At 50.6% G+C, this 27460-nt stretch overlaps 1 long non-coding RNA gene across 2 annotated transcripts; it reads left to right on the top strand.

Moving 5' to 3' along the window:
- Positions 1-26473, top strand: LOC144151491 (uncharacterized). Of its 2 annotated transcripts, none has more exons than XR_013318883.1 (3): positions 1-242; positions 23317-23475; positions 25634-26473. It is a non-coding gene; the product is annotated as an uncharacterized LOC144151491 (long non-coding RNA). The 2 variants fall into 2 exon arrangements; XR_013318884.1 differs by lacking the exon at positions 1-242 and adding an exon at positions 17752-17969.
- Positions 26474-27460: the final 987 nt, after the last annotated feature.

The raw sequence follows: 27460 nt of genomic DNA, 5'->3' as shown, positions 1-27460 counted from the left end.
TCCATTGCGAGTGGGTGGTGTGACGTCGGCGCTTGGCGCGACTGATAGCGGCGTGCGCACGAGTCACGGAATCCCAGTGGGCCGCGCGGGCTTAGTAAACAGGTCGGAGCGTTGCCGTGGGGCTGAGCAAGAGGCGTACTACTGCCACCGACGATTGCCGCCGCAGTGACTCGTAAGCTCGCTCGTTCGACGTGAGGAGATCCAGCTGCGCCACCCAGAAACGCTCTCCAAGAGCTGAGTTGGTACGTACTGTTCTTTTAAGCCATGAAAAACGATGATTAGGTGCCCCCTGAACGATCCTATCTGAAGTCGGTCCCTCTGTTTACAAAAAAAAAAAAAAAAAAAAAAAAAACTATGGGGTGGGGTTTGGCGATTAGAATTGAGCTCTGTACTAGCGCACCCAAGCCTGTAGGCTGGAACTTTTGCTGCATGTTATCGCGCTGCGGAAACTCGTGGTAAAACTTTAAAGCGGCACTTAAATTGTTGCGGCCTGAAAACTTTCTTCTTTGCCTTCGTGTGCTGTGAAAGCTACAGCCGCCGTCAGCACGCGTTGGTACTCCGTGATTGGCTCACCACTGCACAAACTTCTGATGCATGCATGTTTTTAAAATCCATGTCTTACATCTGCTCCGTTGTTACCCGTATTTTACTGCTGAAATTGAAAGGAAGCCGGCCAGTAGCTGCGATATTTTCTGTGACAACACGTCAGGCAGCGAATTATGTCCGGAATATGAGGAACGCATTAAAAAGGCAATATTTTGAGCTAGCGTTTAAGTTCTCTCTCGTTTCTAGGATCGTAATACTTGGCTCTGATACCATGTTCACTCGATCTAACGACCCGACGTGTTTGTTCACCATGCTTGGGAAAACGTTTCTGATGTAAAAAGAAAAAGCGCCTCAGCACATTTTTAGGTACAGTACAGGTGCTCTCAGGTGCAGTAAGCAAGCACCGACGGTAGAACGCAAAAATATAAACATGAAGATTTGCATTCAAGGACGTAAAATATTGCGGGGTATTAGGCACTCGCGAAGCCTATTTACCATTTTTGGTTGCTATAAAGGACATGGTGCAAGTTTTTATGATTATGAAAAAAATCACATTTCTGCGTTGCTGTGAATATTTTCATGATCAAGGCTAATGTTTATTTTGTACTGCAGATCACCTTCATATTTCTTACCTGATGTGATCACAGTTGGGACCGGGACAGTGGACATTTTGCATGCGGCAAGCATTTGCCTCTATTGAAAACTGTGCAAGAGAACGTGGAACATTACGGCGGTTTTGTGTATTTATGTTGGAAGCGCTACATTATCTCTGCATAGCTCCTCGGGAGTTTGTAACCACCAAGAGCTAAGATTGAACCTTGTCGCGCCGTGACGTCATACTTTCTTTGGCGTCATCACTAATGTTAAGCCTGGATGACCAGCATTTGCAACGAGCATGTGTCACACAGTTTGTTCTGCAAATAGGCTGAGACAATGGCGGGTCGCGGTGCAGCGACGCGTAAACAACAGACAGCAGTCTCTGGTTCACGCGGGGCAGATTCGTTGTGGTTGATCCGCTTTTGAGGGCGATCGGGTCGATGTAGCGACTCCAGAGTAGTCCCGATTATGAAATGCGTACTCAGTAATAACAGAAGCGGCTTTCGCGCGCGCGCGTAGGAACTTTTGTACGAGGTGAAGTGGAACAGTTGAGCTAACCTTTAAATTACATGCCATGTATACGTACTAAGGGCAGCCGTCCAAACGCGAATTGCTTTTCGTACTGTCTCTGAGCTCAGCATGCGTGAAGTCGATGACGGTGAAGGTGTGATATACCTACCGCTAACCGGCTCGTATCTTTAGTATCTGTATGCTTCACCTTTCTTGGCTCGTTCCTTTGTACGGGGCTGGTGTCGCAAGTAAACACATACATACAACCCTGGTATTTATAGCGCGTGTTTCGAGCTAGACACCATACTGTAAAGGTTCTGGTCGTCGGACCAGGGACGAACTAAACGGGCGTTTATTGCTCGATACCACCCGAACGAACCGGGCCCCCCGCCCTTCATCTCACGGATGGGCTTTCGTGGGCAGTCTCTTTCCCAGCCAGAAGATGACTCGCCCGCTTTTTTCTTCCTGCTGTTGAGGGCTCGAGCACATGGTGACGGCAGCGCAGTGCCGAGAACTCGGCCGAAGCCGCGGTATCTGTATTCAAATTCCAGAACTCGTGCACATGGCCCTTACCAGCCCCAGTGCTGTTAGCTGTGGCAGCCGTACGCAGTAACCTGGACACCCAGACGCCGAGACTGCAACTTCTGAATTAGCTAGTTCCCGGAAACGTGCTTTGCACTTCCAGAAGCTCTATAACGTAAGAACCACGCTATAAAGTGTTACGCGTGCAGTTAGTTGGGGTTGTGGAGCACAATTCGTGTGAACCTCTTAAAGGGACACTAAAGTGAGTGTTGAACACTGATTACCTTGCCAGAATGAAGTCTATAATGTACAATCTATAAGGGGGCTCGTGCAGATAGAAGGAACATGACTACGCTCACCCTGTGGGGCTACGAATTGAAGTGTGAAAATGAGGTTGTGACCCGCCGCGGTGGCTCAGTGGCTAAGGCGTTGCGCTGCTGAGCACGAGGTCGCGGGTTCGATTCCCGGCCGCGGCGGCCGCTTTTCTGATGGAGGCGAAAAGCAAAAACGCCCGTGTGTACGAGATTTCGGCGCACGTTAAAGATCCCCAGGTGGTCGAAATTAATCCGGAGCCCTCCACTACGGCGCGCCTCATCGCCTGCGTTGCGTCGGCGCGTTAAACCCCACAATCAATCAATCAATCAATCAATCAAGGTTGTGAAAATTATTGGTTCATTGAAATTCGATGACTGGTTCATCCAATAGTTTCAGTCGACTGATCCAATTTATCTATCTGATTAGCCATTTTTCCAACCTTTAGTCAACCGGCCCAGAGTGTTGGCATGTTAAAATTAAAGATAGGTGGATCGTTGATCAATTGTTACAATTGACTGCAATTATTTATCTTATCAGCTGTTTTAGAAACAATTAGTCAATCGTCCTGTGTTGGTATGTTACAATTAATGACTGTTAAATAACACTAGATTAATGGTTATCGAATGGTGACTGAAGCTATTTCTGATTTCCCCTTTATCTTGCCTTGGGTGATTCGTTGTATGCGCTATGATGTTGCAATGTTTAATTGAGAGAGTACGTTTAAATCAGGCGGTGTTGTGTAATTATACAGGAGCCATTGTCTGGTTCAGCAACGCGGGTCAAGCTCTATAAATAGCGAACTATCACGCGACACCCGGACGTTCTGAATGACCAGGTGATAGCAGGCTGCCAGGACGCAGCTGTCGACGATAACGGTATGCGGCGCCCGCTGTTGGAGCTCATACACCGTAGGGGGAGCTATTAAGCACGTAGGCATTACGCACTCCTTCACAGCTGGTGCTCGCCCTTTCCTCTTCCCTCTGTCCACTTGGCGCTTTTCTTCTACGTGATAGGAGCACGGGTGGTTTTGTGCGTACGCTCAACGCTGTACAACAGGAAATAACCCAAGCTTCCGAGGTTGACGGAGGTTATTATATAGCTACCCTTTTTTAACAAGCCCACTTCGTGAATTTGCGCTACTCTGCATGTTGAAATTCAGAGGAGTCATTGTTGATCCAGCCAAGAGGCAGGTTTAGCTTCTTGGCCAGTCCGGTGTAGACACGTGATTATTGCACTGACGAATAATGTTGCCGCGTTCGAACGAATCTGGGTATCGCCAAAAAAGAGCGCACTCACCTTCACGACCAATCTTTTGCGAAAGCGTGCGGTATCTAAGTTTTCTGTTTACGAATAGCAGCCTCGATGAGTGCTCGCCATCTGTCCTATTCGAAGGTGGCGCTGCGACACGAAGAAAGGTGCAGAACGCCTGCATACGAACGCTACCGATTTCTGCCAACGCCTGCATACGAACGCTACCGATTTCTGCCAAGATTGCACAGCTTCCTGGCCACCCCGCACAGACAGGGACGGTGCGGGGTTGAGCCGCGTTTCCACAGACCACATTGCCATTTTGGGCCACAGACAGGGCCATCTCCCAATTCCTTCCCGCTGAAAGCTGCAGCTGTAAAGGAGACCTCCTCTCAGGGACTTTCTTCTAAGGCTCTTGAAAAGTACAGCGACACCCAACGGATGACACAAGGACGCGCAAGTAATAAACGTCAGCGCAAACTAGTTTTTCGCACTAAAGGAGCCTGCGCTACCTCAATCTAGCAAAGCACATGAAGAAAGAGACAATCTTGCCCCGACAACTGCAGCGCCATGATGCCGCCCTCGATTGGGAATGACGTGATGTTTAAAGTACTTCCGGTGCCAGCTATATTAAAACAGACGAGGCGACAACAGACAGCCGTGGCCTATGACCTCACGGCGGCTCCGTGGAAAGAGGGATTTGTCGTCGGGCGTGACAGCATAATTGTGTATGAAAGGATGTGCGGCTGTACAAAATGTAGATAAGAGTATGCGGAGGTTGGCAGCTGCCCACGAAAGCGAAACGAAGAACAGCCGTATGCCGACGCCTCCGTAACGGGGTGAATGTATGGAGCACCACGGCACAAGACTAGTATGGTGTCGCTTTTCGACGTCATAGAATCGAGCGGGACGTTAAAGTTTGCGTAATTACGGAAATGGATATATCACGAGGCGCAAAAAAAAAAATATTTCCATCCCTTCCTAAACAAAGTTGAGGGAAGTGCGAAAACTAAAAGTGCATTCAACCTTCGCTGAATGTGCGTGCCATTGATCGTCAAACCCTCAAAGAGCCAAATCTCAAACGAAGAGCGAACACATACGACAATTTTTCGCGCACTGAGTAAACGCATATACGAACGACCTGAGTGTATACCGATACGAAATTTATGAGGTAAAGGTATGTACTATTGTACTTAATATTATCGACGCGTGTATTGTCTTATGTAGAAACGTTCCTTTTTCGAGATTTGCAAGTAACCGCTTTGACACAATGGTAGTCCGTTTTCGCGCGCGCGCCGTGTGTCCAGAGATGTTGTCAGAGCTTTTCAGTCGACCAACCGGTCTACGGGGGCAATGCACTAGTTTTTTGACAGAGCGCCATCGGTCCCAGTAAGAAAGTTTCCGCTTTAAAATTTGTCGCGTAAAAAAAAAAAAAAAGACAAGTCTCTTTGCCGGTAGTGTTAAGAGTGCATTTTGTAAGCAACACTGAAGCTTTTTCTCCCCATCCCGTTATACTCTAGTACCTTGAAACTGTCTTCACGGTAAACACATCCACAGACGGCGGGCACCATTGCCGCGAAAGTTTGTTGCTTTTATTCAATATTATTATTTAGTGTGACATGTAAAAGACACGTTTGTGCCACTTCCAATCTCTGGAGTGGTAGCAATGAAAACAGATTTTTGGTTCCTCTTGGATAGCTGCGCTTGTGCTGACAAACGAGACTCGGTATTTATATTGCGGTTTGTGTCAAACAATGCACTTAGGCACTATGTCGCTGTGCATTGTCTCTTTTCTTCGTACCAAGATTATTGCAGTTTACGTTAGTTGCAAGTAAAGCGAACTAGCCTAGCGAGTTATTTTATTAGCCATTAGGGCAACTTGCCCTCTCTGAGAGTGTAGCTTCGCTCGCGGCGCGTGGGCTCACCGGCTAAGGAGTGCTGACTGCTCCCAAAGACGCTGGTTATATCCCAGCCGCGGCGACCATATTTCTGACGGAGGCGCAAATAGAAAATGCCCTTGTCGAGATTTCGGTGCACGTTAAGATACTCAGGTGGTCAGGATTAATCCGGAGCCCTCCACTACGGCGCGCCTCGCAGCCCAGGTGCAATTTGGGCAGGTAAAACCCACAAACTTTTAATAATCGAAAGTAGGCTTGTTCTGACATTCCAGCAGGAAACGGGATGAAACTCAGGAAGTCTTGAGTCTGACCTTTCTTGCCTTCGTCCTGTTTTCTGCCCTGCTGTATTATAGTTACTCGCGGGCCATCCAAAAAACAAACCAGATTCTAGGATGGTGTATATTTTGCAATGTCATGAACAGTCTAACAGGGCTACAGCGATCTGCTTTTGCTATTGAACACTTACTAGCGAGGGATAGAATGCTATACAATATTAAAGGAGCCATGAAGAGACTCGGTTCATTCGAAAGATTGCCTCGTTAGAACCATAACGACACCACTTATAACGCAAACTTCACTCAATTAAGCTACATAATTAGGAAAAAAGGAAATGACCATGCGACCCACCAGCTCATTTCCCGCAACAGAACCTATGATGTGTGGGATATACGAGGGGTTCCTCGGGGGCCTTGCCAGCTCCCTGGGGTAGGCCCCCACGCTAGCTCCCGGCGTGTCAACCACGCGGGCTCCCATGGCTACGGCAGCCCAGCGAGGTTCGCCGATACGAGAACACAGTAGACAGTAGTGCCGAAGCACAGCCGTTTATTTGGGGAATCCCAAAGCATGCGAGCACAAGGCTCGACGGCGTTCACGAATCACGCCGTCCGGGTCGTGACCGCGAACGGGAGGCAGGCACTCACGGCGCGCGACAAACAAAGCTCCCACCTGAGATGCAAGTATCCATCACCGCCGCCATGTTCCGCCGATCTCGTCCCGACCGGGTCTCCGACGAGACTCCCCTTTCTCCCGTGCGCGCACGCTCGCGCCGCCCGCGCCCGCGCGCCTATCCCCGCACACATCGGTGGCGCCATCTCTCGGGGGACGCCGACGAACCAGCGGAGCGCCGGACCGGTTCCAGCGCACAAGCGTCTCTCCCGAAGCGCGCGCTGGCTCGGGATCGCAGGTCGCGGTTCTCCACGATTCCCACACTCCTCCCCCCTAAAACTGGACGCCACTTGAGCTCGAGTGACGCCACGGTGCACCACACTCGTCACGTCTCAAGTCAGCAAAACAGCCACCGAACGCCACTCCGCACCAAAGTTCGCCACACGATGCCGCCGTCGCGATGCTCGCCTCACAAACCCGCAAACACATTGCAATGGTTCCAAGTCTCTCGCGGTTGGGCAGCACAGCAGGTTGGCAGGCCCGGGGGTAGCTGCAGCCGCAGCCGACGAACGCCGGGGTCGCGCCATGATGCGACCCCCACTCCCAGCTCGAGGCGGCAACAGGAACGGCCGCGCCCACTGCGGCTGCCCGAAGGCTCGCGCCGCTCGCGTAGGCGCCAGATACCGCCGCCTCCTGGGTTCCGTAGCCGCTTCGGCCGCAGGTCCTCCCGAACGGTTGGCTGCCGCCCGGCAGGCCGGAGCAGCAACTGGAGTAGCAGCTCCACGAACCGCGCTCGGCCCCGCCGGTGGTTCAGCAGGCCATCCTCGCTGTCCGTGGCAGTGGTGACTGGCGTGGCTCCCGGTGGTATCCGTATGCTGCAGGTCTCGCTCTCACCGTCCAGTTTAAACGATTCCCGAACTTGAAGTGGGGAGCAGCGGGACTCCGCAATCTCCTGTGACTGGCTGGAAACCTTATCGACGATCTCGCCAAATAGGGTAACAAAGATGCCCGAGGGGGCTCTCCCTTGCACGTTCGCTTGCTCGCGGAATCACGAGTCCGGCAACTGTGCTCCAGCAGCCACCCCCGCCTGGAGGCAGCTCGCCTGACTATTACGAGGGTGTCGGCATCGAAACGCCCGTCCGAGCTTTTTCGGCCTGGTGCGTTGGTCGGCAAAGCAGCGTCAGCATCAAGCAGGCGGGCTCCTGCAACTCACTCGCAGCAATACAAGCTGCCGTAGAGCCAGCGCCAACCGCAATACCAGCGGCTTACGGGCGCACATCACCGGTATAGGTCGCCTGAGAGTCCGTCTCTTACTAAGACTGGCGATCTCTCGCGACCAACGAGCCCGCTGCCGAGCCGCGCGAAGCTCTTACTGCTGTTGCGACCGGGCGGGGGCACCCGATCCGAGCTCCGTGGCCTCCGACATACGAGTGGTAGCGTGTATGATGCGAGCGGCCAGCCGCTGTTGCAGCCGTGAAGAAGTCCAGTAGCCGTAGGCTAACGTAACTGTTTACTTCATAGCGAGAGGTGAGCCGAAGCCAAAGAACAATGCCCCGACGGGCGAGGTTACAATACAGGACTCGAGCAGAGCGACAACATCGATTCGCTGCTCTAACAGGAATGGTTTACAACGCTTAGGCAGCTCTATTTATACCCAAAAGCGGTAACGGTCAAACGCAACAGGCTGGAACACGCACAACACTCTTTCCAGAGTTCGTAAGCCGTTCATAGCCTCGGGCACGTTGAGTCCGAGAGAGGGGAGAGAGGAGGACTCCGTTGCGATCACCGGGGCTCTGTGTCCTTGAAGAGCGTGGAGACGAGCCACGCAGGCAGCCGCCGAATGCGCAGAGAGCGAAGCGTCTGACGAGGCTCTGTCGCAACTTGTTGCCGACATGATTGCGCCTGTTTTCGAAGGCGCACGAGTGGCTTCGCCGCACAGCCGAGGAGTGATGCGGGGAAGTACTGCGGCGCTGGCCCATTCGTAACAGCTTCTCCGCCGGGGGTCCGAGATCCCGATGGATAAGGGTCTGCAACCGTTGTCCGGAGGGATGCTGTCGAAGTGAAGTGTTCGGCAGACGCTCGACTCCAGGCCTTGGCTGTACGACACCGTGCTGGAGCTTCACCGGCGGGTCACTGGACGAGTAGTGGCTCCCCAAGAACGTCTCTGGCTTGGTCAGGCAAGCAACAGAACACAGGAAGACACAACCGCATCGCCGGCAAGTGCGAAGACAAATCCACACTGAAGATCTACCAGGCTTTTAGTTGCGATAAAATACGCTAATAACTAACTACTCTAGTTATATTTTTGCCCAGCAGTACTTTAGACAAGTGACAAACCTGAAAGGTGACATTTCGCTTGATTGGAAATGTCCCACACAAAAAGAAATGTGATCGTAAAGGGCGAAACCTGCTCCAGGAAAAACAATGAACTTCAGGCGTCTACAAGCCACTTCTCGCGCTGAGAGCTGCGATTCGAGCTCTCATCATTGCTCCGAGTTTTCCCTTTCTTGTATCGCACTTTAGGTGCACCCGTTCTCTGAACGCTGCTGCGACCGCGTGAGAGGACACCGGCCGTTCGCTTCGACAACAGTCGAGCGCGCGGAGGAGCGAACGAGATTTTCCAACGTTCAAACGAGAGGCGCGCACTCCTTTTTGGAGGCGGCGTTCCCTTGGCGCGAAGCGAGCTCACTGCTTGGCCTCTCGGCGTGCCCGCCCTGAAACGCGCGCCACAAGTACCCGCGGAAGTTTTCGCTATCTCCTCGTTGCTCTTTCCGCTTTCTTTCCTCGCGTTCCTCACGCTGGCGCTCAGCCTCTGCAGCCTGACGTTTAGCCTCTGCCTCGGCGGCCTGACGTATAGCGGTCTCCCTGCCATTGATGGTCTCAATGCAATCAGACAGCTCGTCATCGTCAGCGCCAACAGCGAGTATAGCCTGTATCAGCTCTGGCTTTCTCAGTGCGTCCGTAACATCCAAGCGCAACTCTTTTGCAAGCTCCAACAACTGCGGTTTTTTCAACGCTTTCAAATTCATGGCCGGTCCAGAGTACTGCTTTCCCACTGCTCCAAAAATGTTTTGCGCGAATAACCCACGCGACAAAAACACGCCCTACCAGCTATCCTCAGCAGCCTGGTAAAACTCAGTGAAGAAAAGTCCCGCACTCACCCTTGACCGCCGTGAATTCTGCGAAGTCCGAAGCCGCCTTGACGTCCGTGGTGTTGGGTCTCGCACCGCTGGCCTCAGGTGTTACGAAGTTGCCATCCGACCGCTGCCAACCAGTTGTTGCGACCGGGCGGGGGCACCCGATCCGAGCTCCGTGGCCTCCGACATACGAGTGGTAGCGTGTATGATGCGAGCGGCCAGCCGCTGTTGCAGCCGTGAAGAAGTCCAGAAGCCGTAGGCTAACGTAACTGTTTACTTCATAGCGAGAGGTGAGCCGAAGCCAAAGAACAATGCCCCGACGGGCGAGGTTACAATACAGGACTCGAGCAGAGCGACAACATCGATTCGCTGCTCTAACAGGAATGGTTTACAACGCTTAGGCAGCTCCATTTATACCCAAAAGCGGTAACGGTCAAACGCAACAGGCTGGAACACGCACAACACTCTTTCCAGAGTTCGTAAGCCGTTCATAGCCTCGGGCACGTTGAGTCCGAGAGAGGGGAGAGAGGAGGACTCCGTTGCGATCACCGGGGCTCTGTGTCCTTGAAGAGCGTGGAGACGAGCCACGCAGGCAGCCGCCGAATGCGCAGAGAGCGAAGCGTCTGACGAGGCTCTGTCGCAACTTGTTGCCGACATGATTGCGCCTGTTTTCGAAGGCGCACGAGTGGCTTCGCCGCACAGCCGAGGAGTGATGCGGGGAAGTACTGCGGCGCTGGCCCATTCGTAACACTGCCTAAACGCAATCTCGAGCGGAGTCTTCACGGCATCGAGACGCACGCACTCCGGAAGCGCGGAGACAACGGTCCCATTGCTCCCGCTTCCCCCCGCAGCGAGAGGAGACTGATTCTTCAGCGATCCCCCTCGCTCTTTGTCAGGCGTCAAATCGGCAAACACTCCGCCTCGGACTCGAAGCGCAGTAGCGGCGGGCTCATCGTGCGGCTTGAGAACTCCCAAACACCGCACCCTCGCTCGGTAGTGTCCGCCGCGCCTGCGGGAAACTTCAACCGGCGCCGCCGGCGCGGCTGCGCGGGGACGGCGCTACGAGGAAGGCGACCCGCCGCCATGTTGGAACAAGGCCTACGCACCTCCCGTCTCGCAAGCGGGCCGCGACTGCGGTGCTCGGAGGTATCCTACTGACTCACCGCCTGGTGCGTGTAGGAAGGTTTACACATTTGCCGTCACGGCTGTATCGGGCATCATAACTGTCTGCCTGCAACCGACTGGCGCGAGGCGTTTCGTCCGAAGTCTTCCGGACAAAGGGTAGCGGGCTACGACTGCAGCAACGCATTTCTCGGGGAGCTAGCAACCTCGAATTCGTCTGAATACGAGACCCACGTTCGGGCGCCATGTGGGATATACGAGGGGTTCCTCGGGGGCCTTGCCAGCTCTCTGGGGTAGGCCCCCACGCTAGCTCCCGGCGTGTCAACCACGCGGGCTCCCATGGCTACGGCAGCCCAGCGAGGTTCGCCGATACGAGAACACAGTAGACAGTAGTGCCGAAGCACAGCCGTTTATTTGGGGAATCCCAAAGCATGCGAGCACAAGGCTCGACGGCGTTCACGAATCACGCCGTCCGGGTCGTGACCGCGAACGGGAGGCAGGCACTCACGGCGCGCGACAAACAAAGCTCCCACCTGAGATGCAAGTATCCATCACCGCCGCCATGTTCCGCCGATCTCGTCCCGACCGGGTCTCCGACGAGACTCCCCTTTCTCCCGTGCGCGCACGCTCGCGCCGCCCGCGCCCGCGCGCCTATCCCCGCACACATCGGTGGCGCCATCTCTCGGGGGACGCCGACGAACCAGCGGAGCGCCGGACCGGTTCCAGCGCACAAGCGTCTCTCCCGAAGCGCGCGCTGGCTCGGGATCGCAGGTCGCGGTTCTCCACGATTCCCACAGATGTCACTCGAGAATGCTCTGCGATTGGCGGAGGCCGGCAAAAGCAAACGCATGTTAGGCAGGGCTTACAGTTTGCATAGTGAGCTATATGCCCGTGAAACATACTGCACATTCTTTTTATGACAAAGAACGGTGGAGTAAACGGTTGAAGTTCCGAACGAACACGCAAGCGTGTGCGCCAATGCGTACGAAACTACCGCCGGCCGAGCTCGACACCTCGCCGTCGCGCAGACGAATTTTCGGGTTCGAGGCTCTTACGGGCCAACGAACCGTTCCAGCACGTACAGCCGCGACCTTGCTTGGTATCTTAATCCCTTGACAGGAGGTTGGCTGTCATATCGCCAACCAGCAAAGGTAAAAATAGAAACGAGGGGAGTAAGGAAAAGCAAGAAGCGACGAGATAGTGCCAGTCGTCGCAGAAGTTTCGAATGGTGTTGGCTTGCTGCTGTCGTTACGAGCTCGTTTCCAGTTTACAACCACTGAAAAATTCAGTTTGTTCGAGTACTTTACAATGAAATTTCGTTGCTGCGTTTTGAAATGCCCATGTAGTACGGGCAAATCGTCGAGGGTGTGCGACATCCCCGCCGGTGAAGAGATCTCCTTTCATGTGCTGCCCAACGACGAACCTCGGCGAAGCAAGTGGCTACGTTTTGTGAACTTTGCAAACGGAGGAGAAAGGGAGCTAAAGGAAGTACGAGTGTGCTCGCTTAATTTCCGACGAAGTGATTACGGCAGGGACCCTTACGTGAGCTCACTCCTGGGACATGCTGGCGCTCGTCGCCGACTTCGTCAAATCGCCGTCAAAGCGCTCTGACCTTGGGGGAAAAAATGCCGTACACACCGTGCATTGACGCTCGTATCTTTCTGGTCGGAGCAGAGAGCTCGCGCGAACGGCTTTCCATACACGACACCGGCCAACTGGCATAAGCGGTACTGCTACTGAAACTGAACTATTATTAACCGTAATAAAAATACGGCACATACGTACCAGTCCGTATTCCTCCGTCGCGACGGGGCTGACGAGGCAGCGGTGCCGACGGCAGGGCGTTCGTCCGTTGTGGCTATCGCGGAATGGTCGCTTTCCCGTCCACCGCGTATCCCACAACTCCTGACGCTCGTGCACTTAGAAGCATTGAGCGTTCAAGTGGTGTCAGGTTGTTAAATGCAAGCCCGAGCTCCTCGGCGAAAGTTTTGTTCTCCGGATGAGGCGATTCCATGACTCCATGGCGATTCCGTGGGGGTGCACTAGGTTTTACTAGTATTTTTAAAATGGCCGCCGTCTCGGTTTCGGGACGATTTCCGGTTGCTGTCTGACTCCCGCGTGTGGGTGCTATATGGAGTCGACATACTAAGTATCTGTTTCATGGACCGGCTCGTATGACGCCATTGTTCACGTGACGAAATGTGCAATTTTAGCGGGAGATTTAAAATTTTGGCTTAAATGGCCTTATTTCTCAGTGAATAAAGCATCATTTGCTTCCTTGAAAGCGCTTGGGGTACTATGAAACACCTAATCTTTCGAATAAAACAAACGTTTGTTTTCTCTTCATGGCTCCTTCAACATATCAGTAAATTAATTTCGATAAAACCTTTAAGGTCCCGTCACTAACACATCGTGGCAGAAGCTACCATTTTTTTACAGCGAGTTTCTCGCCGTGTCTGTGTGGTCGTGGGACCATAGCCGTGTGCGCATCGTCAGTATACCACTGCGCTTATGCTGCCGAGAAGAGATTTGAAAAACAAAGTTCATTCGACACTTTGGAAGTTTCGGGGATCGGACTCGGCCCTCCCTGCTTTTGCAGCGGGAATTATAACCGCCCGACTGCTAGTTTTTTGTTGTTGTTGTTTTTGTAACGGGAACAACGTACATGTCCACAGGTTCACAAACTATCGGGGATGGCGGCATAAGTACAGGCAAAAGGCACCAGTTGTGGAAATTTTGGGTGGTTGATCAGTGCATCAATAGTGGTAAACCAGTGAGGTTGCTCGCCTGCACCGTTCCTGGGCGTTGCGAGTTGGCAGAACGTAGTCTCGGAAGGAATGTCGCACATGCAGGGTGCACGCTCGCGTGCCACATCTTCGATCAGCGGCACACGGCATTCGCACAATCTGCACATTGCAAAGGAGATATTAGTTCGGGCTGATTCTCAATACCCGCCAAGGCAGTCCATGCTTATTAGAAGTTATAATTGTAAGTTTCGTATTCAATATTTTTGCCCGCTTTGAAGGCCTAGGAGGCAGAAGGGAAATTCGTGACTACTTGTAACTTTTCACCGCAGTTCGAAAGAGGAGCACAGAAATACATGCCGTTGCTGCTACACACCCTTACGCGCGCTCACATTTCACATCACACATAGAAACGCGGGGGATTGATCACAAATGTCAATACCAGTACGTCATTAGTATACTGGGTGGGGTCATCACCCCATACCAATACACGAGGACGCATTCCCACGCTCGAGTTTTTCTTTTTTTTTTTTCATCTCGTTTTGAAACTACACACGTGTTGAGAAGAAACTGCCATCTTTTTTTGTGTGTTTTTGTGTTAATTTGTTCATTGAATGTTCAGAATCAGATGCCTGTGCTTGTTCATGGCACCAGCTACTCCTTTCATTTTAACGTAATAAACAGCCCGTAAGCACCCAAGAACGTATATAGTGAAACAGAAAGGTGACTGATTTTTGTAAAGCTGTTGTACCGTTCGCGGCACTTTGCCTGACTATAGTTGGCCATTCAAGTGTGATGCTTTGCGGTACCTTGGCGCACGGTCGAAAGGCGACCTTAGGCGAAGGTGTCATGAAACGACCTCCATTATGTATCCTTGGCTGAATTCCGAACAAGGGAACTAACAAGGCTTTTGTAAACTGCTGCATTCCTGTTGGTAAAAACGAGAAAAATCTTTCGAGAATTTAGAGATACCGCCAAGAAAAAAATTAGCTCGCAAACATAATGGAAACTTCTGGGCGTGGCGCCAAGAACACAGCCGCATTTTAAAAGGTTCGTTGACTCCCGTCAACCACGAGCGCTGTCACCGGTGGAATTAATCCGCTAGGGCTGCGTTCCGTACCACCATACTGAAAAGAGGTACTTGCAATAAGGGGCTTTAATCTGTCAAGTTCCAAAACATAGTGAAGTCGCGAAGGGAAAGTCATTTGCTTGGCCCGAGTGTTGAGCATTCTTGGAAACCACAAATTATTTTTATAGTTTTATTCAAATTATGCACCTTCCCCCCCGACCCCATGCCACTCCTCCGCAAATACCACACGGCTTTTCATTGACGCCTGTAAAACTGTTGTTTATCGACTTGTCTGCTCTGCTAAACGAACGCGTTAGGGGCACACCAATGCACGCCGTTCGGGTCTACTACTGCGAACTGTGGAAAGGTGAAACGAACGCGATGCTTAGCAGTATATGAGCTGCCACGTTTCTTGCTGTTCTTCGCTCGTTGGGCCGGGAGTTAACCGCACACGTACCTAGTTTACCCCGGCGGGCAGAACGCAGGCCATTTTTTTTTTACATGGAAATAGCTCCACGACGCTGTGGAGTTTGGCAAACACGCTGACAAGGCAGGGCGCGGAAGAGAGCGGCGAGATATTAGTGCATTCACCCTTACACGAGTGCCGGTGGACAGCCGTGTTTGCGGCAGGGTGTCGATATCTTTATTGGGCATTGTGCTTTCTCAGGGTTGAAGCCTGGTTTATCTCATCCCACTTCATGGTACACATTCAGTGAACGCTCAGTTGTTTTCGATGTGCAAATAAAGTTTCTCAGTTAGTTGCAACATGTCTGGAAATTTAATGTTGCAGATCGTTTACGCAGTACAGTTTATGAAAGCAGGAAATGCACACTTTAGCGTTGTCAGGACTCTGAGGGAGCGATGACGCTGTTTTCAATGTTTAGCGTGCAGGCGGATCTTAACCTCAAATGAACCTCAACATCCTATGAACCTGCTGCGTGAGTGAAGTAGGGTATTCGAAGTTCTAACCTCAACCGATCTCAACCAGTGAGGTTGGAGGGGCCGGTAGTTATTAAAGCAAGGTCCGAAACCAGCGCACTTACTATATTTTTGAAATTTACAAGCGCTAAATCGGCACCGCAAGCCTTGTAATAGTAACACTCGACATTTTAAACTATCTCCTCGATTTAACGTGCACATCTATAAACACTGTTGTACCCGTTTAAATATATTTACAACACTCTACGCCTCGTTTTGGTTTTATTTGTCAAGGAGTATGTCCAGGTAAACAACGCTGACGAGCCTTTTGAACAATAGGGCCCCGAGAAACTTATTTCCCACGTTTTTCTTGTAATGCGGTTAACAAACTACTACAATTTTTTATCCTAGGCCGCCGGTTTCAAACACACACGAAGCTCATTACTATTTAGAGTGAACGTGAAGTTAGTAACGGTTTCTGATATATGTGCACTGAGGTTGAGGTGAGGTTGATATTGAAGTGGAGTTACGCATGGGCTTGTCAATGAGGTACATTATTCAACCGGTGTTAAAATGAAATTGCCTTAGCAGACTTCCGTCCATGGTAAGTTTAACGTTCAGGTAAGGTCGGGTAAAGGACTTTGAATGTGAGGTCAAATGTAGTACTCGTTTCACGCCCAAGTGGAGTTTTTCAGCGCATCACATACTTTAAAGAGTGCTGAAGACTTCCTGAGTATTCTCTAAAATTGCAAAGTGAATGAGGACGGTGAAAGCTTGCTTTTTGCGCAGTGAAACATTTAAAAGGTTGTTTTAAAGACTTTCCGACAAACTAAATCTATCTACAAATTTACTTCTGAGGTTAGTAGTCAATTAGGATAAATCGTATGCAAAATATCGTGCTTACTAACGAAGTTCTGCTACGATCCTGAAGATGTCATTCTTGGCGCGAAATCTTTCGATACCTCCAGGCATGCATGTGGCCTTGTTTGCGTGTATACGTGTGTCAATGTGCATGTGTGCGTGCATTGGAGATTCCCGATGAAAGTTTTTGTCTATGCTTGCTCTACCAGGAACTGAAGATGCCGATATCAAAAATGAAGGTGGTCTTGCCACGCGCGTCCGTGCAGGGTTCCAAAAGGTTACTTAGTTATTTATTGCATGCATGGTGCACTTCAGTACTTTTTATTGCTTTCAAGGGTTTAAGATTACAATCAACTAATATGCATAGTCAAAAGACTGCATCAGGACCCTCTATTAGTCATTGCAAAAGCAAAAAAGATCAGTACCCTTCGACTCTATTAGAATGATATGACCAGCTAAGCCGAGGGCAGTCCAAGGAATGCACAAAACACGTTTGTTTGTAATTCGCCATTGCGCATACATAGCGGCAGCATCGTTGTCGCGATATACATAGCGCGCCATCATCATCGGCCACGAAGCAATACCCCCAAATCATCATAATCAATGATGCACGACCACGGTGCACAAGGCATGCACAGCTCATTGTGGCACTGTCTGGTACCGTATATAGCTTTCCGCTGGACTCCACATACGGTGACTTTCAGGCGTGAGCCGGTTACCGTAGCCCGTCATTGAGCAAGCTTTGGAGCGCTGGGCAGGAGGTAGAGACGGTACCAGGCTTCGTCTAGCCAGCTGGATAAGATTTCTTCTAGACGCGCTACTTGGGCCTGCTAGCTGTGATCGCGCTTGACTGATAGTTGGTCTGGGACCGGTGCTTCAGTGCAGGTGGTGACGGTGGGTTTTGCATGTCGTAATGACAATGCCGTTTGCTCCAAGCGCTTGACACTGGAATTACCCTTACACAATTTTGCTCTTTTCGGAAGTGCCAATCCTAACATCTTGAAAGTGCATCTCTGTTTTTCCTGGAGCATCCACTTGCCGCCAACTCGCGATGATCTTACTGGGTGGTAATTCGTACTTGGAGCGTTTAAAGCAGCGTCAGCGATAGGCCGTAGAGCGGCCACGTGCCGAAGAACGCGGGGAAGATCCGGGTGCTCCCAGGAAGTAGGCGAGCTCCAGAGGGCCTCGTGTTGTAGCGCAGGGAATGCATGCATGCGTGCGGCGCGCCGTGCAGCGTTGCTCCCATGGGCGCGGCCCACGTCCGCGGTCGCGCGCAGAGCTGCATGCGCGCCGCCGCCGCACTACCCTCTGTTCTATTTCCAAACGGGGTCTCCGTCGCCATCCGAGCCAAGGCGTCCGTCCTGGGGAGGAAAAAACAAAACAAAACAAGGCAATAAGGAAGGAAAAACCGGCGACGGTCACACGTGACTCAGCCCCCCGAGGCCGTGGCTGCGCGGCACTGCTCGTAGCCAGCCCGCATGACGCCTCGCTAGCCCCGCCGAACGCCGCTTTCTTCGGTAGCCTTGCTCGCTAACGGCAGCGCGCCTTGTGGCCGTCAGCTGACCTCAAACGGATAACTTTCGCCGACGTGACCGCGGTGAGTCTCGCTCCTTGGCTACCTTGGGCCTACGCTATGGTGTATGAGCTCGAAATCCACGCGCGTCTTGTGGTTTATCACGGTGAGCAGGACCTCTCACGTGAAATGTCATTCATTAGGCGGCTCCATTAACAAATTAGCGCATCTGTTAAAAATAAGAGTGAGAGAGGCGAATGTGGCTTCATACGAACGGCCATCCCAATGTCTTCAACGAGAGAGAAAACATTTGTTACCTGCAGTCACCGACATATGAGATGTTCGCGCGTGTGTCATCGATATTTAGCGTTATGTTCATATCTCCATTCAGTCTAGACTTGTGTGGTAAAGCTACGAAATTTCGCCATGATACACACGCAAAATATGTACAATGGCATCTTAAGCTTAAGCATCTTTTCCTCGGAATAGGTATACAGGGCTCCTGCAATCCGCGCGGATTGCTCACGAGAAGTAACACCTTCGCTTCACCCGTGAAGGGCTGTTGTAACAATAAATGAGCATTTCAAAACATTTCTCATTTACAAACCGCTCAATCTGTCACACTGAAATTTTGATCGAAGGTGTCAATTATTGCTGTATTTTGTTTAAAAATAACACGGGCGACATCAGTGCTCTGGCTTGTTACCAATGCTTTAAAAACCAGTTTTCGTCTCTAGGAGGAAAACTCGCCGGCAAAATATTTTCCTTGTGCGGATACACGTAAAAACAGCAAAGGGTTAGTCTGAGCCCATAGACGAAAACAGGTTTTTCTTGGCATTCACGAAAACTAAGGCGCTAAGGCCTGTATATAATAGAAAAAAATAGACCACAAAGTGCGACCTTCGGGCAAAGTTAAAGCGCAATCAAGCAAGCAGCTTTGCCAAATTAATTTTTCAAAGACCCTGATGCTGTATCTCCCAGTATGGCGCTTTAGGACGCAAGAGCACGGCGAGGGGGTAGCGAGGAACCTTTTCTCTTGTTTGGTCGTCCGGACTATGGATCCTGCGTGTGCTCGAAGCGCAGTTGGTCTTTCTCGGCGTTCGCATGTATGCTCCTTCGGCCGCGGCGCTCCAGTTCTGCGCAACTGGAAGGTGGCGCCTCTGAGGTGTGGTTCAAAACACCTCTTGATTCGCTCGTGAAGTTTTTTTTCTGGATTGGAGATGAATCGTCGGCGAGGGAACCGCTTCCTCGAGGAACGCACATCGCTGTCATGACCAGCCAGTGCCACACCAAAGGGGAAAGAAAAATGCGAGATAAATGCACAAAATTTTAGCACTCAGTTGCATGGCACAAAATACCCATGTGAGTCGAAAAAGCGTAATTAAGTGTGATGGTAGTTCATTATTAGTGTGTCTCTGCGTTACGTTTCTATTTCAGGTATTCGAACAAAATGAACTTGTTTGTTCAGGCTCATATTCGCGTTTAATTTTGTGCTAGTGTTTATGCTACTTATCTTCGTGTTGAATTGAACTCGAGCCTTTTTTTTTTTTTTTTTTTGCACTGAACGTTTTTATTTCGTACATCAGACATACGCATGCGTAACTGAAGATCACTAAAACAAAAACAGCCCCGCCCTGAATTTCTCGTTCTACAAAGCTTGCTGAACCGGCACAGCTTTACGGCTTTGCACTTGGCGTGGCTGCGTGGTCTTGCTCGTGGACTTTACAAGCGGGGAAATTCCCTGGGCGTCCGCCAACGCGTGGGAGCAGGACGTTTATCTTTAGCTAGTATTGGCCAAGCTTTGGTTGGGGGCCGTATTTTTTTTCCCTCAGCGAAGAAAGAAGGATGATGTAGGAGTGAAATGCTCGCGGTTTTACATACTGTGTTCGTGGGTTTTCGAACGTCGTGTTGGCGCCCCATAGTCCTCCTGTGCAGGCCGACGTGGCTGACATCGAAAGCCAAGAAATACTTTGCATAGAAGGCCTGTATAGTGCATAATGTATTTAATACTGTTTATTTATTTATTTATTTATTTATTTATTTATTTATTTATTTATTTATTTATTTATTTATTTATTTATACTGGCGCCTACAACGCCCTCGTCATTATGTCAGGGGGGGAGAATGAAAAATAAAGTACAATATAGCTGAAAAAAAAAGAAAATGGGGCAGGGGTTGCGGAGAGAATGCCAAATTTTCTTGGCCCCATTTTCGTTAACTAAGGCAAGTGTATTGGCAAGGATACGTCGGCTGTTCTCTCCATTATTGCTTACGATGGTATTACGTCGGTGGGCGCCTTCGGCAGGCGCACCTCCATTCCTTTATCTCGATTCCCTTGTTACAGGCAGTCCTTCCTTAACCCTGGTATATACTTGTATGCAGTCTCACATTATCACTAACCTCCTTTCGGGAATAAGACAAGATTCTTTTCGAAAACGAGGTTCCAGTGTCACGGGAACCAGATTATTGCAACGCGTTAAGTCCACTTCGTGGTGAAAAGACGCTGCAGGTAACAGGCAGAACTGCCCTGTACACCTAAATTCTTATGGGGATAGGGGACACGCTTGGGTAGTAAGTAACCTCATCACCATTTGCAGCGCAAAGCATAGCCCGCCGCACGGAACCGTGAAATTTTGCCGCAGCTCGACGCACGTTTAACCTAGCATGCTCGCCCATTCTTTTGCGCGCTCTTTCACGAGACAGAAAATTAGGAGGATACTACGACAAGCAATGCAAGACGAACGAGTGCTACCAGCATCTACGTCAGCGCGCTTAGCTGCTTTCAGAGTCAGCAGAACGTGCGCCTGTTTCTATATATCCTTCTCGCGACGAAGCTGTCGCGGCGCCAGGGGGTACGTGCGCATCGCGTCGGTATGCGCTGCTGCTGCGGCACGGTGTACTGCGTACTGCTACGCGCCCTCGCCCCATGCGAACAGCGCTGCTGCCACCCTTTCGTAGCCGCTGCCAGTTGGTGCGCATGCGTGCGCGCGGGAATACCGCGGTCGGTCGACTTGCTTCCGCCCGTGCCGTGAGCGCAGCTGCGTAGACGGAGCGTGACGAGTTGGCCCATTGTTAGGGATCGGCAGCAGCCGGTGTAGTAGTGGGACGTATAATAAAATATACAACACGAACTGGAGCTGGGCGCCGCAGGTCGAAAACAACTGCCTGCCAGTGTATCTTCACCTGCCCCGCAATGAGCTGCTACTCTGCTGCTGAATAACGGCGCGTTTGTGTGTGTGTGTGTGTATATATATATATATAATATACACACAATCAGATGCAGTTCTCATTGCCAGTGCTATTCGGCTACTTGAAGGTGCTTTACAGCGCAGCGCCGAATGAGATGATTGCCATTTTTGTATGATACAGGAAAGGAATAAAGAAATCAGTCGACAAAAATCCACCGTGATCAAAAGCGGGTTTACACACGCACACACACACACATACGCACACACACACGCACACGCGCGCACACACACATACACATACACACATACACATACACACACACATACACACACTACACATATAGATATATTATTTTTGAAAGAGATATTCGAAAGATAAAGCGAGAAAATCATAAAAACCTTCTTCCCGGGGTGGGACCCCAACCCGCCGCTTTATCTCAACTATTTCAAAAATTGTATCTGTTTCAAGAAGAATAAAGGGCAAACCACCTTTCTCCCTTTGCCTTCCTTTCCTTGGCGTTCTTCACTGCTGGTCCCTATTTCTGTGTTCATTCAACAAGTCCCTCACTTCCTATTCGTGTGTATATATATATATATATATATATATATATATATATATATATATATATATATATATATATATATATATATATATATATATATATATATATATATATATATATATATATAATATGCGCGCTTCACAGAGCAGGCACATAGTATGCAGGAGGAGCTTAACTGAGGCACTTGAGCACGAGTTTTACGTACAGGCATACCGATGTAGCAGCCTTTTTTTCTTTTTTTTTTTTTTTACTTTTGCGTGTAAGGTTGTATCATGTGGTTCGTTGAGGCGGAAAATATTCGTGCTGGTCGAGCGTGCTTTTTGCGCCGTGCTTTCTTGCCGATGTAAACCTTTTTCGGTGCATATCGCGTTAGCAACAAGTTCCCCGCAATGACCCTCGCCTTTTAAGAGCGATGGTGTCTGAGAAATTCTGAGCCTAAGCACAAGGATTTGTCGTGGCCGTGTTTTTTGATGACGACGAGATGGGAAAATGCTCGTGCGTATGTTGACCTTCTCGCAACCGAAGAGGAACCCAGCTCGTCCACTCTGACACAGGCACTTCACTCGTGCATATCTAGGCTGCTTGTTCGGGGATTTGCTTCCAGCTTCAGCGTCAGCACGTGACCCCATGACAATAGAATAGGTTTTTTAGCAGGTAAATTTGTACAAAAATAGAATGAGCGCCGGGTTCACTAAAAAAGAAAAAAAAAAGGACATAGACGAGGTGGGAAAGTGGTGCGCTTAACAGGAGACAATAAAGTGCATTATTGCATGGGTGATGTGCGATTAACAAATGACAATCACGTGTGGTCGCAGCAGCCCGCCAGTCACAAGTTGCAATAATTGAGAGTTCGTAAAATTAATCCGGAGCCCTCCACTACGGTGCGCGTAAAATTAATCCGGAGCCCTCCACTACGGTGCGCCTCATAGCCTGTGTAGCGTCGGCGCGTTAAACCCAATAATCAATCAATCATCAATCAATAATCGAGAGTTCTTGGGCGGAACGGCGTTACCGAATGTTCACGTGGGTGATGGCCTACTGCAGGTGCGTTGTATTTATTCAATGGAGAGAGCGGTCGTTTTAATGCGAACAGTATACGTGAGAACCCATAGGAATTAACAGGGTTTACTCCGTTCGGCTGAAATCATGACCGCCTCCCGCAAAACAACGCAAAGCCACAGTTAATACTGACTGTCAGAGTTCGCCGCCGAAGCCCGTATGGTTGTAAATATTAATCTTGTATTAAACAAGTTTCCGGTCATTGTTTCACTGATTTCAGTAACTAGTATTACACGCGTCCTGCCTATCTCCACCAGTATGCCCCCCCCCCGCTGGCTAGGGAAACGTTAGCGCGGCTCATGAAATAAGGAATGCGTGGAAGTGCAGCGTGCAAAAATTGTTGTATTTGTTTGAAGCAGTATTAAAGCTGCACCCCGCCAAGCTCGTTTTTGTTCGTGTATGCGTGCACTTGCTCGTGCGTGTGCGAAAGCGAGAGAGGCAGAGCGTCCGCAACTTTCACGCAGCTGTACTTCCTCCATACATGTGCATTGCGAGCGCACAGCCAGCGCGCGTGGGTGGCACGGTGGCTGCGCACGCGTGTAGCCTTCGCTTCATAGCTCCTGTGTGAGCAGCCGAGTGCGCACACCCGAGATCTCACCGCGTGCGTTTCTGCGCGTGCAGACGACGCGCATCCAGCACGGCCATGAGCTACCCCCAGCAGAACCAGTACTACCCTCCGCCCCAGCCCGGCTTTCAGGCGCCTCCCCAGGGCGGCTACTACCCGCCCCCGCAGCAGCCCGCTGCCTACTACCCGCCGCCGCCACCGCAGGCCACCACCGTGTGAGTACATCATACGCGAGATAAAACCACACCCTGCTCGTAGGGTTTCGTTTTACCTCGCATCTATACAACATAGAGGTGTGGAAAGCCCGGGAAAATACTGCTCCTGGGATGTAATGTGGCACACGTTATGTAATCCCAGGGATCTTCACTGTGATTATGACTGTGACGGTGGCGATTGGGATACCATGCACTACGCACGTGCGCGTGGGAAAATGCTTGTTTGGAGCTAGGCGTACTGGGACAAAAACGTGATCTATCACAGATTACTATGTATACCCGGCTCCGAGTGAACATTTGCCCGCACGCACATACTACCTCACGCCGCAACGTCACCATAATCGTGGCCCGCTCACATTCAATAAGCAGTGACGATTGAAGGGACAAAGAGTGGGGGCGCCACCCAACGCCTCCGCATGGCTGCCCAATGAGTCGGCGGGGATATGACGCGCCGGTGTGCCTGTTGAGGACCTTGTTCCTCATCTGCTCCTGCCTAATGTGTCTCAGTTCGTTTGTAATCTGTGACGTGTGCATTTGTAATTTGTGACAAGTGATTTAGTAATGCTTCCAGCGATAACCCACCCCGGCTTCATATGTGTGCTTACGCGGGCTTTGCAACAGTGCAAGTATTCTGTATCCTGGAGGCTAATTGTGAAGCTGGTGCCCGGGACAAAAAAAAAAAAAAGAGCAAGAAAGCGTACACCAGCGCCGGTGTTAGCCGTGCTTGTGATGATGCGTATCTTGGAGTCAGTGCTTATGTATTACGCTGACCATTGTGGGTGGCGAAGTATACTGCGACGGGCGTGCAGACTTTCATGTGGTCGAGGCGGAGAACGAGTGCCTGCAGCATGTCTGTGCAACAGTACCACGCACAGGAGGCCCACGGCATATTTTGTGCTGCGTTTTAAATCGGAAACACGTTTTTAGACAGTAAGCACTTAAGAGGCTTGCTTGACACCCAACATGAGGGAGTTTTAGCATTCCTTGTGCTCCGTCCGTTCCGTGCGTACCGTCAGTACCGGGACCCGACCGCGCCTGCGCGCGCGGGCACGACGAAGAGGACACACCCCACCGTAACGAATGCGCGGGCATGGCGAGGGCCGGCCCGCGGGACTAATCAACCCTACCGGAATAAATGTGCACCTGCCCAGTCGGGTCCCAGTCAACGCGGAAACGACGGAAGAAACGGAGCTTACGAAGTGCTAAAACTCTCCATTGTGCCAAGGCACTACGTAATCAGCTGCGCAGCGAAGGCCGGCGGATACGCCCCGCAACTTCATTGTGCTGAAACAGCGATTGTTTCTCCCACGAGCGAGGCAGTGAAGGCCGCGCACCCACCAGCTCGGGCGCCTTGCAATGTGTGCAGGGCGCCTCTAAAGAAACGAAGGGAAAGCGTACGACCTTATATCTTAGACGCTGCAGGCACAAAAAATAACTTCAGCGTGTTCTGCCCTGAAAATGCAGTGTAGCATAAGGGCCAGTGACCTGTGGGATGTTCTAAGTTGCGGATTAGTTTCAGCGGACGCTTTTTGCAAAGTGTGCTCTGGCTTATGTTCGGCCCTTGAGCCAACGCCAGTAGAAAATGCCATTGCGTTCTCTTCCCAACTGCAAAAAGAATTCCCTCAATAGTTCGTAACCGAAAACGTGGAGGTTGCGATAGGTGACTTATGACGGGAGCCGTTGCAGCATGCGCTCACAGGCTGGCGGCAGTTTTTGCTAAAGAAAGACATATGTTTTAAATATGGATATTCAAAAACATTGTGGCACGCACTTCCGATTGCACGGTAACAGATCTCACCGCGCCTGCCTTCTCTCGCTGGCCGTTGAGAAACGCTCATCTAAACGAGGAAAGGCACGTTTCCCCAGTGAACACGCAGCTGCCATTTTCCCGTAAAACGCGGTGGGGACGAGTAACCGTTAAAAATAAAACTGGCTGTATAATCCTCCGCTTAGCTATAATATTTTCGTTAGCACTCACCCTAAACCAGACACACAGACACAAGGCTTTAACGTCTGCGAGCAGGGGCACGCACCCTCATTCCCTCAGCAAAAGTTAAACGTCCTATATTTAGCGAGCTTAGCGCGTGTATGGCCCGCGTGAGCTTTTTGTGATGTTGAAAGCGTGCCGTATATAACGAGGCTTGTTTGCTTTTTGCAGTGTAGTGCACGAAAAGAAGAAGGACGATGACTGCTGGAAGAACTGCTGCCTGTGCACGCTTTGTATGGCGCTGTGCTGTTGGTGCTGCAGTGACTGAGTGGCCACCCGGACTGACGGCACTGTGGGGACGGGCCATCTGAGAAGAGGCGGACGGCCCCCCGAATGATCGCTCCGCCGTCATCCATGTGGGCTGAACCAAGCGAACAGCGTGGGCGTAGTATGGTCGATGGCGGCGGTAGCCCGCTGTCGCCTCATTGCCGACATCCCATTGCCATTTTTGACCGAGGACGGGCATGGTGGCGGTAGGATGGTCGTGCAGTGGCAACATCGGTTCTGAGTTGGAAGAATGCGCCCTACGTGCTTTCACGGGTTTCTGCTCGCGCGGCGGGCCCCCAACACTACGCACACTTTTCCGCTTATGCAACTTTTGTCTCGCGGCGTGTTGGCGCTGCAGTAGCTCATGCGGGGAGGATTGTTCAGGTGTAGTGCAAAAACGGGAGACAGAAGGAGGGCTAGGGGGGGGGGGCACAGCGGACAGAAATTAATTTCATACATTGTGCTTCTGTTCCGGACTTGAACGCTTGCGATGATTCCTCAACGTGACCGTGTATACCGGCACGACTGAAGTAATGCAACATACCGGAGGCTATGGTCTAGTATAATCTGTAGTGTTGGTGCGCTCTGATTATACGTTTTTTTAGTTCCAAGTACGATGTAGCTGTGTTCCACGTGGTGTACTTTTCTATTGTATATATGTTAACACATGTAAACGGTGACAACTTTTACCTTAGCGGTGCTTTGGGGGTACCGTCATTCAAATATATGTTCAGTGCCTTTATACATGCTGTCCTGTATGTGTTAAACCGGTCGCGCGTCGAAGCGCTGCTCTACAAAAAAAAGAAAAAGAAAAACAGCGAGAGCAGAGTCTGACTCGCTCTCGCAACTCATACGCGCATAGCTACGAATTAGGGCGAATTCCACCAAATGCCGCCCCTATTACAGTAAAAATTGTTTGCATCGCGAAACTTCAATTGAACTTACCGGGGTTTTATTTTTTTAAAGAAAAATTACCTGTTGACACTGGGCCGGGTATTATGTCGCCCATGATCATCGTCTTTGCGGCATGTCTCAAGCAGGTGAATATCTCATGCCGCAATATTGCTGAAAAAGTTTGCATTTAGTCGCGTTCTAGCTACACTACCAGGCATACTTGTGGTACTGTGCCTACATTAAAAGTGAAAACGACAAAAAGATAAAAAAGAATAGAGAATGGCTCTGATCGTGCTAGTTGGTATATAATCTTCGATGGGAATCAGCTTGAATGTACACGAACGCGAAGGAAGAGGGAGAGACACACCGCAGCGGCGAAAAAAAAAAAGAGTGAAGTCATGGAAGTTTTCGTCCCCAATTCTTGGTCTTACTTTACCGCTATTTTTCCTCGGGCCGTTATTTTCCAAGTCAAGTAACAAAATTGTGCTTCCAATGAGCCCTGTACTGCCATTAAAGCACGAGGGGTGGCCTTTACTTCGTCCTATCTCGGGATAAAATATTCATTGGGCACTCTGTATGACTGACCCGGTGGGACAAATATTTGTTCGAAGGGGAGTGGAGTTGGGCCCCAACGCAAGGAGGAGCCGGCTACTCCAGACTGTGGACTGTATCATACGATCACCTGACGTTAAAAAAAAAAGAATGTAAAATGGCAGGCTGTATAGTGCCCGGCATTCTACATTCTTCCGTGTTCCCTAACCAAACGCGGTGAGATGAATGGGCCAATTGACTGATTTTCTAGTTTATCACTGACGACTAGAACAGTGACACAAATAC

Source organism: Haemaphysalis longicornis, unplaced genomic scaffold (genome assembly GCF_048455015.1).
Source record: "Haemaphysalis longicornis isolate Haplotype H1 unplaced genomic scaffold, Haemaphysalis longicornis Haplotype H1 scaffold_1, whole genome shotgun sequence".
Lineage (NCBI taxonomy): Eukaryota > Metazoa > Arthropoda > Arachnida > Ixodida > Ixodidae > Haemaphysalis > Haemaphysalis longicornis.
This window is presented reverse-complemented; position numbering and strand designations above follow the sequence as displayed.